This window comes from Pteropus alecto, unplaced genomic scaffold (assembly GCF_000325575.1).
Source record: "Pteropus alecto unplaced genomic scaffold, ASM32557v1 scaffold250, whole genome shotgun sequence".
Classification (NCBI taxonomy): Eukaryota; Metazoa; Chordata; class Mammalia; order Chiroptera; family Pteropodidae; genus Pteropus; species Pteropus alecto.
Genome location: NW_006430732.1, coordinates 1,464,243 through 1,480,639, shown reverse-complemented (window position 1 = coordinate 1,480,639; position 16,397 = coordinate 1,464,243). Strand labels below are relative to the sequence as shown.

General features: G+C 32.9%; 1 pseudogene; it reads right to left on the bottom strand.

The window, feature by feature from the left end:
* Nucleotides 1–11,600: 11,600 nt before the first annotated feature.
* LOC112484596 lies at nt 11,601–11,719 on the bottom strand (annotated as a pseudogene).
* Between the last annotated feature and the right edge of the window lie 4,678 nt (nt 11,720–16,397).

The following is a 16,397-nucleotide window of genomic DNA, read 5'->3' as shown; positions in this document are numbered from 1 at the left end:
ATTCTTCGATTTCTCTCTTCTTCTTTCTGATTTATTTCTAGATTTCTGTCTTCGATATCACTGATCTTTTCCTCCATTTGGTTAACTCTATTTCCCAAGCTTGCTATTTCATTTTTCAACTCTTGCAGTGTGTTTTTTATCTCCAGAATTTCTATTTGGTTCTTTTTGAGGGTTTCAATCTCCTTGTTCTCCTCATTTAGTTGTTTTTTCAATTCCTGAAATTGTTAATGTGACTCGTTTCGGAACTCACTGAGTTTTTCAGAAGTTCCATCCTGAATTCCCTGTCATTTAAATTGCATATTTCCATGTCTGTAAGCTAATTTTCTGGAGATTTTCTCTTTCTTTCTGAGATGCCTTGTCACCTTGGTTGTTCATGGTGTTTAATGGTCTATTTCTCTGTCTAGGCATTAATGGAAGTGTGTTCTGCTTTTTTTTTTTTCTTTTTCCAGAAAGATCTATTATATAATGGCCCCTAGTCTGTTGCAAAGAAGGTTTTTATCTTTTGTTTTCTAGTAGGGATATCTAAGCCTCTTGTATCTCTGCTTATGTAAAAATAATGTCTCTGCTTCATATAAAGTCTTAATAATGCCTTGTTTTCCTTATAGATGTTTAATTATGCTCGCTACCCTCAGTCTCAGTTCCTGTCAGTGTTAGCGACAGTTTTGGTAGCATTTGCTTAGATTCCCCTGGGGCTCTGCAGTGATTGGTCTCAGAGGGTGTGGGAGGAGGGGCCCTCTGGGTTGGGGGATGTGGGCTGCAGCTCAGCATCTGTTTTGCAACCGCAGCTGGTAAAAATCAACTATTGTTTCTCTGCCATCCCTGCTTTTCTGCCGTCCCTGTTTCTGTACCTTCTGCCTGGCTGCATGGAGCACTCCCAGGCAGGGCTGTTCAGTGAACTTGCTTCACCTTCTCTCCTCCTCCTCCTCCTACATGGAGTTCCAGCTGTGAGAGGCAGCTTCTTCGTTTCTCCCAGTCCACCGCCCGACACCCAGGGTTCTGACCTGTGCAGATCTCACACTCAGATGTGCTGATGTGCACTTTGGGTGTTTTTTTGTTGAGTTTTAAATGTTCAGCTTATTGTTGTTTCAAGGGCAGAGATCTGAGGACGTCTCTCACTCTGCTATGTTTAATCCAATCCAAAGAGTTTCTTGATTGAATTTTTTAAGGCCTGAAAATTTAGTCCAGTTTGTCATGTCAAGCTGATTGTGCTATGACCAAAATGAGGTCTTTTGAAGTAAGCAGAATCCATGTCTGTGGCTTAAATTCAAAATATGGTATATGTATGAATTTTTAAATTATTCCGTCTAGTGTAAAAAAGCATATATTCATAAATAATTATGCTTTCATTCATATTTATATATATTTGGAAAAGTATACCCTTAAATTGTCTTATATACCTCAAAAATATTTCACTGTTTTTAATATACAATCTATAATATTAAAGTAAATGGTCAATAACTTGAAAAATATTAAGCAATGGCAAGCCTGCTTTAAATTATACTGGCATACATAAGTATAGATAAGAAACTGGTTTCTGTGCACAATGACCAACAATCTTTCTGTATTTGGACTATTCCCTGAGTGTAAAGTAGGTTTTAAACAAGATACTTGTAGAAGCTGCAGTAACTATTTTGTGACCACATTAAAGCAGAGATTTTTTTTCAAACTCAATTCTATAAAACTATATCATTCTACTAGAACCCATTAGAGTTTCATAAGTCATTTATAAGTGGCACACACATTTCATTTTTAAAATTTGAATTAAAAGAATTATTTAATTTTTTCCTAACCATACTCTACCACAGGTGCAAAAAATATTTACCTTTTGTAGGTTTATCTTTGCACAATTTTTGAGTTAATGAGAGCAAGACTTGATAGTGTAGTAAGAGTTCTTTCTTCATAAGTATGTAAGAATCTTGAATGAGACCATGGGCTTGATCACTGGGCATCTGAAGTTATAATTTGTGCATCTGTCTGAGGACAGTCTTCTCCCTAACTTACACTAAAGTACATCAAGTTTAACTGACTGAACTTCTGCCTCAATTCTTGCTTTCCAGTTTCCAAAATTAATAGTTGTCTCCCAATGGACATTGATTTTGTTTCCCTATAACTGTGATCTTTTTCTCATATCATCTGCAGCAGATCTTCCTGGAAATATATATGATATTTTGTATACCTGACACTGAAGAACCAAGAAAACTTAGAGAAGCCTAGAGTCTTTTTGTCTTACCCTTTGACATCTTTATTATTATCACATTCTTTATCTCCCCCCGCCCCCCACATGCACACTTTTTTTTTTTTTACTTTTTATATGTTGATATTAAACTGGATAGAAATTAATTCTTTATAGACTCTAGAGGTTAAAATTTGCATTATTGACTACTCTCTGTGGGAATATAGTTCTATGTCAGTAATAGTTCTAACCATAGTCAAAAGGATCTTGTCTTAATTTATTTTTATAGAGTTTATTTGCATATACAAAGCCCAAGTTCCAAGCAGAAAGAAATGGACCACAATGCCTGACACTTTACATGCAACATGTCATTTAATTGCACAACAACACCATGTAGGAAGAAGTATGTTTGTCCATTACATTTCTGAGGAAACCAAGAGCCAGAGAGATGAGGTAACTTGCACAAAGCCTACAGAAAATAAGTAGTAGAGATTTGATTGAAATTCTTTTTTTGGAGTCTAAAATTGATGTATATTTTCCTACAACACCCAGCCTCATGGTGGATATGGATACAGAGAATATAAGTGACCAAGATATGTTTTTTTTTTACCCCTATTCTCAATCTATTCAATATTACTAATTATAATTATATTTATTTGGAGCTGCTGGGGATGTTGTTTCTATTGTTTGAGAGGGAAGTGAGGAAGATTGAATTCAATTCTTTTGGAATTTTAGTAATGTAATAAGAGAGCCAAACCTGAGGACAAAAAGGAAAGAAGGAAAACATACAAATAATCTGTATAGAGCAACATAATATAATATTACTTGTTATTATCACATGTGCAATTATATAATGTTTACCTCCTGAAAGCAAAGAACATCCATACTTAATGGTCTCTTGTTGTTGCTAAAGAATATGTTCATGCTGTTAACTCTTTCTGGGACCTAGACTCAATTTATTAATCTCTCTTATGCCTGGGATTTGGTAACTGCAAACGTTTCTTTCTTTTATGGGCAACAAGCTTTATTTTTTATTTTATTGATAGGTAAGCACATTTTTTACACAGTACTAGTAACTCATCACCTCTCAAAGATTCAGGCATATAAACGAAGTATAATATTCTCTCAAAAAGTATTTTTTTAAGTTGGTAATTTGGTTATGTCACCAGTGGGGCTGACGAGTTCAGTGTCACCCCAACGGTAGGGGGAGAGAGAGAGAAAATGATGGCGTAGATTTGTGGTTAGCATTTTCCTTGGTTCTTCCTCAAATGATGCAGTGAAGAATCAGTCATTGAAATTTAATAGTTTTATTAAAAATATGTTTTCAAAAAACAAAGAATGCCCCAAGGAGACACGTGCTCCCAGCGTTGTAACCAACACAAAGGGGTCAAAATGGCTACAAAAGGGCAAAAGGCCACCCAAAAGAGAAAGAACCCAGAGGGCCAAAAAGGGGCAAAAGGGGCAGCCCAGATGGGGAAAAAAAGACCCAGAAGCGGAATGTCTGCCTTATATTTGGGCCTCAATGGGTGGTTCCAAAGGCATTCCTAGGTGACTGGCAAGTGAGATCATCTTGATTGACACCTGATTGACACTAGGGAATAACTTTGCCTAGTGCGCATGTGCATACTCAGAATTCTACTATCATTGGGGTATTCTTTGGGCGATCTCTAGGCTGGGCCCCTATTCCTTTGTTCTCCCTCGTTGCTCATGTTTGACTAGCTACCTAATAGTCAGAGTTGAAAGGACCTTTTTATGTAAACCAGCAATTAGTCTATGGATCAGGGATACAAACTTGATCATTTTGACTGGGCTACTAAACTATTATTTTCCAAAATTCAGCAGATTGTATTTAAACTGATTTGTAAGTATATACACAGTTTTTTTTAAACAAATTAATATTGAATTTGCTAAAAATAACAGTTGTTATATTTGTATAGATTCAATGTTAAAAAAATAATAGCAACTATTATAGAACAAGATTGAATGCTGAGTAAAAAAGTTTTACTCTCAAGCAGGAAACCCAATCCAGCACAGAGTCTTCATGAGATAAAATTCAGGGAGAAGAACTGGAACAAATCTTCAAAGGCAAAAGACCATCTTCTGTTCTTTCTGAAAAAACAACTAATTTAAGAGGCATTAGGTGAGGCCAAGTAAAATTGGCATCTGTGCAATTTGGGGAGCGGGAGGGGGTCATGGTGACCTGACATAGAGTGTTGGGATCCACACATAGTAATGAAGGCATTACAATGGCACAGCATAGAAAATCAGTACCCAAGCAGGCAATGAGGCATGCATATGAATGCTGGAGAGTAGGATTGGGAGACAAAGGAGAGAAGACTGAAAGCAGTGATTGCAAATTGTATACATAGAGGGTGGATTAGGCCAATAGTAATTATATTTAGGGTAACAGGGGCCAGATTTTTTACTGTCAGAAGAGGGAGTTATTGGTCTGAAAAGGCAGAACATTAAAATGAACACCTTGATTCTGAATTAGAATTAAAGTTATTTGTGTGAATTCATAATTTTGTATATACATATAGTGATACATTAGAGATGGATGTAAATTTGCATGTATGTGTGTCTAAGAGTATGCATATACACACACACACACATATACATATAATATTTCTTAGTTCTGTATAAGAACAGTGCTACCTCATATCGGTGAGCATAACTGGACTCAGATCTTAGTTTCTAAATATCATTGCCTACTGAAATACAGGTCTTTTGTTTGTTTATTTTTACAAAGATGTCTGATTCCAAGACTGGGACAGGATAAAAACAAAAAGAGCCTGGAACATTATTGTGAATGCGTGTGTGTATGAGTGCCAAAAAGCAAGGACATTCTTAAAGAATGATAGAAACATGGCAAGAGATGCTTGTTAGAAGGGGCTTCGTTGGCCAAATAAAAGACAACTTGAGTATCAAAATAAATAATGATAATACAAATTATAACTCATTAAACAAAATGAGACACTATGAACTCATAATAATATTAATTAATTAATTACCCAGAGAAGAAAAATCTTGTTCTTTTAACAGCAAGCCAATTAATAAAAGTATAGAATAAATATTGGAAGTAAAAATTACGTTTCAATAGCCGTCATAGTACTTTTTTCAGGCAAAAATTTCTAAAATGAATGGAGAAAATTTTACTAAGGAACAAAATAGTCTCAAAGCATCTCCCCCAAAAATATATATTACAAAGAAGTAAAAGTAACTTTGCACTAAAGAGACCTAGCAGACATCATTCAATCAGATAAGTAAAGTGAACATCCTCAAGAATAGTATAAATCAAAATTCTGTGCACTGAGGATGAACTGAAGAGAATGAAGAAAATATGACTTTAATAATTTCCTAACCAAAAATGCATAACCTGAATCACACAAACCCAAATTGAATAACTGTATTAGCTTCCTAGGATTTCCATTACAAATGACCACGAACGTAATGACTTAAAATAATAAATTGATTCTCTCACAGTTCTGGAGGTTGGAAATCTGAAATTACGGTGTTGGCAGTGCGGTGTTTCCTCTGATGCCTCTAAGAAAAAATTTTTCTTTGCCTCTTCTAGTTTTCAGTAGCCCCAGGCAATCCTTGATGTTCTTGTCTTGTAGACACATCACTCTTACCTCTGCCTCCATCTTCACATAGCCTGATTCTCTGTGTCCTTGTGCTTCCACTCCTTTTCTTATAAAGGTACTAGTCATTGGGTGTAGGACCCACCTTAATCCACTATGATCTCATCTCAATCCTTAAGCAATTACATCTGCAAAGACCTTATTTCCAGATAAGGTCACATTCTGAGCTTTCAGGTGGACTTGAATTTGGGGAGGAGTCACTGTTACCGGTGCAGAATGACTGCACCGTGTAAGCCTAGAACTTGGTCCTTGGATCTGCCACAAAAGATTTGCATGGAGGTCTGATGCTCAGAGAAGAAAGACAGTAGGCAAAGAATAGCAAGCAGAAGTAGTTTATTAGGCACAGTATGCTTGGGAGAAGTCCAAGCAAGCACCTCAACAGAGGATCGAAGGCCCGGAGAAGTTGAGGGTCTGGATTTATATGGACCATAAGGTTTCTTTGTTCTGCTTCTGTCACTCCCATCTTCGATGATAAGAATTCTCTGTGCCTCCCTCTGAACCTCCTACTCCTGGCCCGGGTATACGTATTGTGTGCCTGTAGATGGGAAGTCATAAGCCGGCACCATGGAGATTTTTAGGGTAGGCTACCCTCAGTTAACTACTTTTGCCTATACTGGTCAAGCGCTCCCAGAATAAGGTCATATAATGGTTATCTGAAGTTAATTGACCATGGGAAAATGAGGGAGGTGCCTGAAGCCACCAGATGTCCTATTCTGTACATTTTATTGCTAGTCCTGTCTTAGGGCCTCCTTAATCCTTTATTATCCTTTTCCCTCTGGCTCATATTTACCTATCTACTCTATCAATACTATAGTTAAAATACTAAGTCTTACAACTATAGGCTAATATTATATTAAGAAGTAATTTGTTAATAATAGAGGAATCTAGGTATAGTGTATATAGCAATTCTATGCACTGTATGCTCAATTTTTCTGTAAACCTAAAACGTCTAAAAAATCTATTTTAAAAAAAAACAACAACAAAGATTGGCAGAGTAAATTGAATGTAAAAAACTCCATACTCAATACATTTATTATCTTATATAGTTCTGGAGATCAGAAGTCTAAAATGGATTTTGCGGGCTTGAAATCAACATGTCAACACAACCACACTCTATCCAAAGGATCTAGGGGAGAATTTATTGCCTTGTCTTTTCCACAGTTTAAACCTGCATTTATTATTCCATGGTTTCTGGCTTCTTACTCCATTTTAAAAATCAGCAACAGAGAATCTTGAAATCTCTCTCTGCTGTGCCTTAACATTTTTATCTCTCTTATGAGGGTCACTTCAAGATAGCCCAGAATAATCTGATTTCATTGGGCCCATCAAGATAGCCCAGAATAATCTCTCTATAACAAGATCTTTAATAAATCAAATCCTGTTCCCACATAAGGTAACATTCATAGGTTATGGGGATTTGGACATGGACATCCTCTAATTTATTCAGCCTACCACAAGTATCTTCATGAATTTTCCACTGTCCTAGGAAATTCCCTATGCTTCACCCATTCATCTTTACCCCTCTTCCCACCAAATACCTGGAAACAACTGATCTATTTCTCATCTCTATAGTTTTACCTTTTCTAGACTGTGATATAATTGGAATCATATAACATTTTTAGGCTTGTATTTTTCATTAAGAAGCATACATGTAAGATTCATTCATGCCTTTACGTGGCTTAAAAGCTTATTTATTTTTATGACTGAATAATATTCCACTATATGGATGTACCACAGTTTCTCCATCATCTATTGGAGGATATCTGGAATGTTTCTGGTGGGATTTTTTGTTTTGTTTTGTTTTGTTTGTTCATTTTTTGTAATTATAAATAAAGCTGATATAAACATTTACATGTAGGTTTTGGTGCAGACATACAAATCAGTTAAGTGAATAATTAGAATCTTGATTATCAGATGATATGGTAAGATATGTTTGGTTTTGTAAAAAACTGTCAACTGTCTCCAAAAGTAGCTTTATAATATTGTATTTTTACCAGTAATAATTGGCAGTATCTGTTGTTCCACATCCTCTTCAGCAGTTGGTGTTATCTGCTCTCTTGTTTTTAACTTTAGCCATTTGAATGATTTTGTAATTGTATCTCATTAATGTTTTACTTTGAATTATTTTAATAATTATGAAGAGAAAGTGGTCTTTAGTCCATTTTTAAAATTGAGTTGTTTATTTTCTCCTTGAGTTTGAGTTCTTTGTATATTTTGGATAATAGTCCTTTATCAGCTATGTTTTCACAAATAACTTTTTCCCAGTCTGTGGCTTGTCTTTCATAAAGTAGATGTTTTTACTTTTAATAAATTCCAACTATATATTTTTTCTTTCATAGATTATGCTTTTGGTGTAATATCTAAAAACTCTTTGTAAAACCCAAGTTCATCTAAACTTTCTCCTATGTTATCTTCTAGAAACTTTATAGGTTTGTGTTTTACATTTAGGTCTATGATCTTTTTTGAATTAATTTTTGTAAAGGGTGTAAGACTTTTGTCTAAATTATTTATTATTACTTTTTTGCATATGACCATCCAATTGTTTCAGCACCATTTCTTGAAATGACTGTTTTTTTCTTCATCAAATTGTCTTTGCTCTTTTGTCAAAGGGTAGTCAAGTACATTTCTGTGGGTCTGTTCTTGGGTTCTCTACTCTGTTCCATTGATTTCATTGTGATTTCATTGGGCCCATATTTTTTTTTTAATGCCACTACCATGCTGATTGGATTACTGCAACCTTCTAGTAAGTTTGAAATTAATTATTATGAATTCTCTAACATTCTTCTTCAGTATTATGCTGTTTTAGATCTTTTGATCTTCCACATAAACTTTGCAATTAATGTGTTGATATCTACAAAATAGCCTGCTAGAATTTTAATTAAAATTACATTGGCTCTAGAACTCAATTTGGGAAGAATTAGCGTCTAAACAATATTGAAATTTTCAATCCATGAACATGGTGCCAAGTGTGGTGGTGTGCACCTGTAGTCTCAGCTACTCAGAAGGCTGAGGCAGGAGAATCACTTGAGTCTGGGCTATAGTACGCTATGCAGATCAGGCATCCACACTAATTTTGGTATCAATATAGTGACCTTCCAAGAGCAGGGGACCACCAAGTTGCCTAAGGAGGGATGAACCAGTCCAGGTGAAAAATGGAGCCGGTCAAAACCCCTATGCTGATCAATCCATGAACAACGAATATCTTTCCCTGACTTACATATTTTCTGTGATTATTTTCACAAATGTTTTGTAGTTTTTCATATATAGTTATTATATATCTTATGTTAAATTTATTCCTAAGAATTACATGTTCTGGGTTCTATTGTAGGTGGTATTATTTTCTTGTAATTTCAAATTTTACTTTTTTTGCTCGTATAGATAAAATATTTGACTTTTGAATTTTAACCTTATAATCTGTGACCTTGCCATATGTGTTTATTAATTCCAGAAGTTATTTTGTTGATTCTTTGAGATGTTTTATATCATATAATCTGAGAATCATGTAATATGAGAATAGACAGAATTTTATTTCTTCCTTTCCAAGCCATATATCTTTAATAATCTTTTCTTTCCTTTTTACACTGGCTAGAGCTCCTAGTACACTATCGAATAGAAATGTTGAAAGATGACATTATTTTTTAATTAATTAATTTATTTTTAATTCTTTAATGTCACCACATATTTGACCCCTTTTTACCCCATCTACCTCCCCTCCTTTCTCCCTTCCCTCTCCCCTCTGGTAACCACACGTCTCATGTCCATGAGTCTTGTTTGTTTGTCCTGTTCATTTGTTGCTTTTAGGTTTATATCCCACATAAAAGTGATATCATGTGGTTTTCAACTTTTTCTGTCTGGCTTAGCATGATTATCTTGAGGTCCCTCCAAGTTGTTGCAAATACAGTATTTCATCTCCTCTTACGGTTGAGTAATATTCCATTGTATATATGTACCAGAGCTTCTTTATCCAATCATCTATCTTAGAACACTTTCACTGCTTCCATGTCCTGATCACCATGAATAATGATGCTATGAACATCGGTGTGCAGATATCTTTTGGGATATGAGTTTTCAAGTCTTTGGGGTAAATACCCAGTAGAGGGATTGCTGGATCATATGGTAGATCAATTCTTAGGTTTTTGAGAAACCTCTATACTGTTTTCCACAGTGGATGTACCAATTTGCAGTCCCACCAGCAATGTATGAGGTTTCTTTTTCTCCCCATCCTCTTCAACAATTGTTATTACTTGTCCTGTTGATAACAGTTATTTTAACAGGTATGAGATGATAACTCATTGTGGTTTTGATTTGCATTTCCCTAAGATGCTAGCAATGTTGAGCATCTTTACATATGTTTGGTGGCCATTTGTATGGAAAGGTGACGTTCTTGTTGTGTTCTCAATTTTAGGAGGAAATTTTCCAGTTTTTCACAATTAAGTATATTGTTAGCTACACAATTTTTGTAATTATTGTTTCTCAAATTGAAGAAGTTCCCCTCTATTCTTAGTTTGCTGAAGTTTTTATCATGAATGGGTACTGAATTTTGTCAGACACTTTTCCTGTGTCAATGGATATGATCTTGTATTTATTTCTTTAGTCTGTTGATATGGTGGGCTATATTGATTAATTTTGGAATGAAAATCTTCCATACCTGGAATAAATCTCACTTGGTTGTAGTGTATAATTCTTTTTTATACATTGTTGAATTAGATTGCTAATATTTTATTGTACATTTTTATATATATGTTTATGAGAGATATTGGTTTATAGTTTTTCTTTCTTGTAATGTTTTTATTTACATTTTAAATTAGAGTAATGCTGCCTTCATAAAATGAATGAAGAAGTATTTCCTTTGCTTCTATTTTCTTGAATAGATCATAAAAAAATAATTAAAGATTAAATTATTGAATTATTACAGAGATATTCAGGTTATGTATTTACTTGAGTTTCAGTAGTTTGTGTCTTTAAATGAATTAGCCCATTTCATCTAAGTTTGTTAATTTGTGGGCATAAAATTAGTGATGCATAATTTATGCCATCCTGTCTAGTTCACAATTCTCAAATATTTGGCCAAACATTATTCTAGATGGTTTTGTGAAGATATTTTTGATGAGATTAACATTTATATAAGTAGACTTTGAGTAAAGCAAATTGCCCTCCATAATGTGAGTGATTCTCATCCAGTCACTTGAAGGTCTTAATAGAAAAAGACTGAGCTTCCTAGAAGAAAGAGGAATTCTGTCAGCAGACCACCTCTTGATTCCAATTGCAAGTCTTTTCTGGGTTTATAGCCTGCTGGCATACACTGAATCTCTCTCTCTCTCTCTCTTCTGATCTATGTCTATCTCTCTCTCTTTCTCAATATATATGACTAATACAGAGTTGTTCATAGTATGCCTATATTATCCTGTTAATGTCAATGGGATTAATAAAGATGGCCCTTTTATTTCTGATATTGGTACTTTGTATCTTCCTTTTTTTCTTGGTTAGCCTGGTTAAAAGTTCATCAGTTTTATTGAACTTTTCAAAGAATCTCCCTTCATTTCCACTGCTTTACTTTATTGTTTTCCTATTTTTCATTTCACTAATTTATACTTTAATTTTTGTTATTTCTTTTCTGTTTGGTTTTATCTTAAATTGGTCTGTCTCTAGCTCACTAAGGTGGAAACTCAAATTATTAATTTTAGTTCTTTCTTCTTTTCTAATATATGTATTCAATGCTACAAATCTCTAATTAGTTTTCACTGCTTTCCACAAATTTTGACACATTGTACTTTTTTTTTTTTTAACGCCTACAGCACCTGGTATTCCTAGGTAGTCTCCCATCCAAGTACTAACCAGGCCCGACCTTGCTTAGCTTCTGAGATCAGATGAGATCGGGCACATTCAGGGTGGCATGGCCATAGACCTCACACATTGTGCTTTTATTTAATTCAAAAAATATTTCAAATTTATCTCAAGATTTCTTCTTTGACCCATGTGTCATATAGAAGTGTATAGTTTAATTTCCAATTATGGGGCATTTCTCAACCACCGTTCTATTACTGATTGTTAATTTAATTTAAATGTGATCTAAGAATATATTATGCATGATTACTATTTTTTTATATGCTTTGTTTTATGACCCAGAATATGATTTATCCTGGTGAATACTTCATGAGAGATTGAGAAAAAAATGTGTATTCTGCTATTGTTTGATGAATTATTCTGAACCATCAATTAGATCCAGTTGACTGATGGTACAATGCCACTGAACTACATCTTTGCAGATATTCTGCTTGCTTCATCAACCAATTATTAAAAGAAGATTGTTGAAATATCCAATCATGTTGTCTTTGTCTATTTCTCCTTGCAGGTTTATCAGTTTTTGCTTTCATATATTTTGATGCTCTTTTATTAGGTGTATACATATAATTACTGTTATGTCTTTTTGAAGAGTTAGCCATTTAATCATTATATAAAATCCTCTTCTTTTTTTCTCATCTTTTTTTGTTCTCAAATCTGCTTTATCTGAAATTTATATATACTCCATCTTCTTTATATTAGTGGCAGCATAGTGTATCTCTCTCCATTCCCTTTCTTTTAACCTACATGAACCTTTATATTTAAAATAAATTTATTGTAGGTCACATATAGTTAACATTTACTTTTTTAAATCCGTTTTGTCAATCTCTCTTTTAATTGGTATATTTGGACTATTCACATTTGAAATGATTATTGATATATTTGGATTAATAACAATCATATTTGTAACCATTTTCTGTGCTTTTCAAGAGGCTTCTTTTTCTAGCTTCTCTGGTTTTCACCGAGACTTTAAAAATATTCCATTTTATTTCCCCTCTTAGAATATCAAATTCACTTTCTTAAAAAAAAATTTTATTCCCTAGAGTTTACAATATACATTTTGGTTCATCTTAATCCATCTTCAAATAGCATTATTTACTTTCCCATGTAGTGCAGATACCTTACAATAGTGTATTCCTATGTTCTCTCTTCTGTCCCTTGTGACATTTCTGTTCATTTTCTCTATATTCTATAATCACCCAAATCAGTGTTATTATTATACCTACAAGCCATTATCTTTTAGATAAATTAAAAAAAATAAAAATAAATTATTTTGCCTTCACTTACTCTTTCTCTGATGCCTCTCCTTTGTAGATGTGCATCTAATTTTCTGACATTTTTATTTTGCCTGAAGAAATTTTAAAACCCTTTCTGGCAGGGTACATCTGTTGGAAGTGAATTCCTTCAGTCTTTATTTTTCCTTCACTTTTGAAAAACAATTGTGCTGAGAATAGAATTCTGTTTTTAAAAATTATTTTTGTTGTTGTTGTTGTTGATGTTGTTCAACACTTTAAATGTGTCATTTAACACTCTTCTTACTGTTATGGTTTCTATCAAGAAGTTTTACCTAATTATTCTTATCTTTGTGTCTCTTTAAATAAGGTGTTTTCTCTGTTATCTCCCACTAGCTTCTTTCAAGATTTTTCTTTGTCTTTTATTTTCTGCTGTTTGAATATAATATGCCTAACTGTAGATTTTTTGGTATTAATCCTTCTTGAGATTCTTGAATCTGTGATTTGATGTCTGTAATTAATTTTGGAAAATTCTGTCATTATTACTTCAAATATGTCATCTACTGTATTCTTTGTTAACCTCCTTTTGGCAGTCCAATTATTTTCAATTGTGCATATGTTAAATATTTTAAAATTAACCTACAATTCTTGAAGATTTTCTTCTGATTTTATCATTCTTTTTGTTTTTGCTTTTTATGTTTTAATTCTTTTGGGTACATATCTATAATGAAAATTGCTAGGCCAAATGTTATCTCTATGTTTAATTTCTTAAGAAATTATCAACCTGTTTTGCAAAGCAGTTACAAAATTTGACATTTCCATCATCAACGTTTGAACATTCCAATTTCTACACATTCTTGCCAACACTGGCTATTTTCTGCCTTTTTGGTTATACCATACATGTGACTGTGAATTAATATTTCATTGTGGTTTTTATTTGCATTTCCCTAACAACTCATAGTGCTGAATATATTTTGGAGGGGGCTTATTGGACATTTTTACATTTTCTTTGGAAAATATAAATCTATTTAAATGTTTTGTTTATTTTTAATTGAGTTATTTTTCTTTTTATTGTGAGTTATGAGTTATTTATATATTTTATATATTACACTCTTATAAGATATCTGGTTTATTAATATTTTCTCTCATTCTATATGTTGTCTTTTCACTTTTTTGATAAAGTCTTATTTTTTTTCTTTGATTGCTTTTGCCAATCTATTCTGACCCTCTATATAACTGACTGATGCTTGAGCAATTTGACAAATGTCATGCTAAGAGAAATATGTCAGACAGAAAAAGACAAATACCATATAATTTCACGTATATGTGAAATCAAATAGAAAACAAATGAATATTCAAAACAAAAACATATACACATAGATACAGAGAACAAACTGAGATAGTTTCAGAGGGGAGTGGGACAGGGAAATAGGTAAAAAAGGGTAAAGGGAAATAAAATGTACAAACTTTCAGTTAAAAAAATAAGTCATGGGAATGTAATGTATAGCACAGGGAATACAGTCAATAATATTATAATAACTTTGTATGAAAACTAATATAATAGTATATGTCAACTATACTTTAATAAATAAATAATAGTGCTCATATAATACATGTGATATGAAATTAGTCCTAGAAAGTACTGAACACACAATCAAGAATATTCCAAAGACAATATACTTACACACTTTCTAACATAAGTACTATTGATAAGGTTGTCTAAACTACTGTGAAAAGAAGGCCAAGGACAGACGATCCTATACCAAAGGACTGAAAATCTAAATTTTATTATTTCAAAGCAATCGAACTACTCATCCACTACAACCACTGTGAAAAAAATTTAGAAAACTTAAAAAAAAACAAAAATGTGTATGTTTAAATGGATTTACATGCATATACAAACAAAAAAATTATATAATATGGATGCATATTTGCACATATACAATATACATACTCACACTTTTTATATGTATGTATGTGTCTATATAACACATGTATACACATCCATACATATATATGAGATAAAATTTAGAAATGTAAGTTTTTTTATTGTTTTGTGTATTGAGCCAAATTAAAAATATACATTGCATAAGCTTTAGCTTAAGAGTCAAAATTTTTATAATCATAAGCTTATATTTCTTGAAATGTTATTATTAATTTCCTCTATCCCATAGTTGCCTCACAGAGTGTTGTGCCCACAGAATATATTTAATAATCATTTGCTGAATTTCATGGAAATTTTACTTAGGCAAGAATGGTCATTCTGTTTTAATATCAAACAAACATAAACCAATTTTATTCCACACAATCATGATAAAAATGAACTAATATTTTTTTATTGTCACTAATATTTTTTTATTGTCCTAAATTCTGTTTCCTTCCAAAATCTAATTTTAAAAGAACAGAAAGGAATGTTTATTTTTCTATCTACTATTTATAAGGTGCTTTTCATACAATATATTATATAAATTCCACAATGACTATTTGAGATAGGAATTATTATGCCTAGTTCATAGTTACATTTCTAAAAGAAGTTAATAACTTGCATAAATCATTGAGCTTTTAAGTGACAGAGCTTAGATTCTTACCTAGGTCTGTTTAACTTCAGTGCCTACGTTCTTTCCAACACATCATGTTTTCTCTTCCACGGGGGCTTGTTTTAATTATATTCAGAAATGTATATAAGTTTATATAAAATTAGGGAGTTAGGACACAATTCTGAGATGCCTTTCAATTCTAACATTATTTAGTTTATATTTGAAACAAAATATAATTAGTTTTTATTAACAGAAAAAAAACTATGGTTCTCTAAAAAAATCATAATGTCATTGGAAATATGACACATAATAACAATTAAAATCTCTATTAAAGTAAGTCGCTATAATTTAATTCAAAACTATAAAATAGATAATTTTCCCAACTTGTCATATCTCACTCCTCAATATTTCCCATATCTTTCAGTCTCATATTCACAAAACTTTAGTTTTGAATAATGTCTGAAACAAGCAAGAGACAAAGAAAAGCTAAAAATATCCTAATGTTACTGTTGGAGAGATCCAAATCCAATGTTGTCTCAGTGGCGTTGAGGGGACCTCAGTTCTCTTCGCTGATGTAGTAAGAATTACAGGTCAGTGAAGTTTAGGAAAAATATTTATTAAAATATGTTTCAAGAGAGAAACAGACTATGCCAGAGATGGCTGCAGCACTATAGAATTCAGGAAGCAAACTTTATATTGTGGCCATGATAGGTGGTTACAGGGGTGGTGCTAAATAATTGGCATGTGAGGAGGTCATTTTGATTAACAGTTGGCTGTTATATAACCCTTTGCCTACTGCACATGCGGTTACCCTGAATTCAGTCTGTTATAATTAGATTCATGAACTTCCAGGAATATGTATGATATTATAATGATGGTATAACAAAGCTAGGGCCAAGGAAGGACAGTATACATACTAACTGTGCAAGCACTTGTGGCCAGACTAAACCAGCAGTTATTTCTGTGGTTTTTA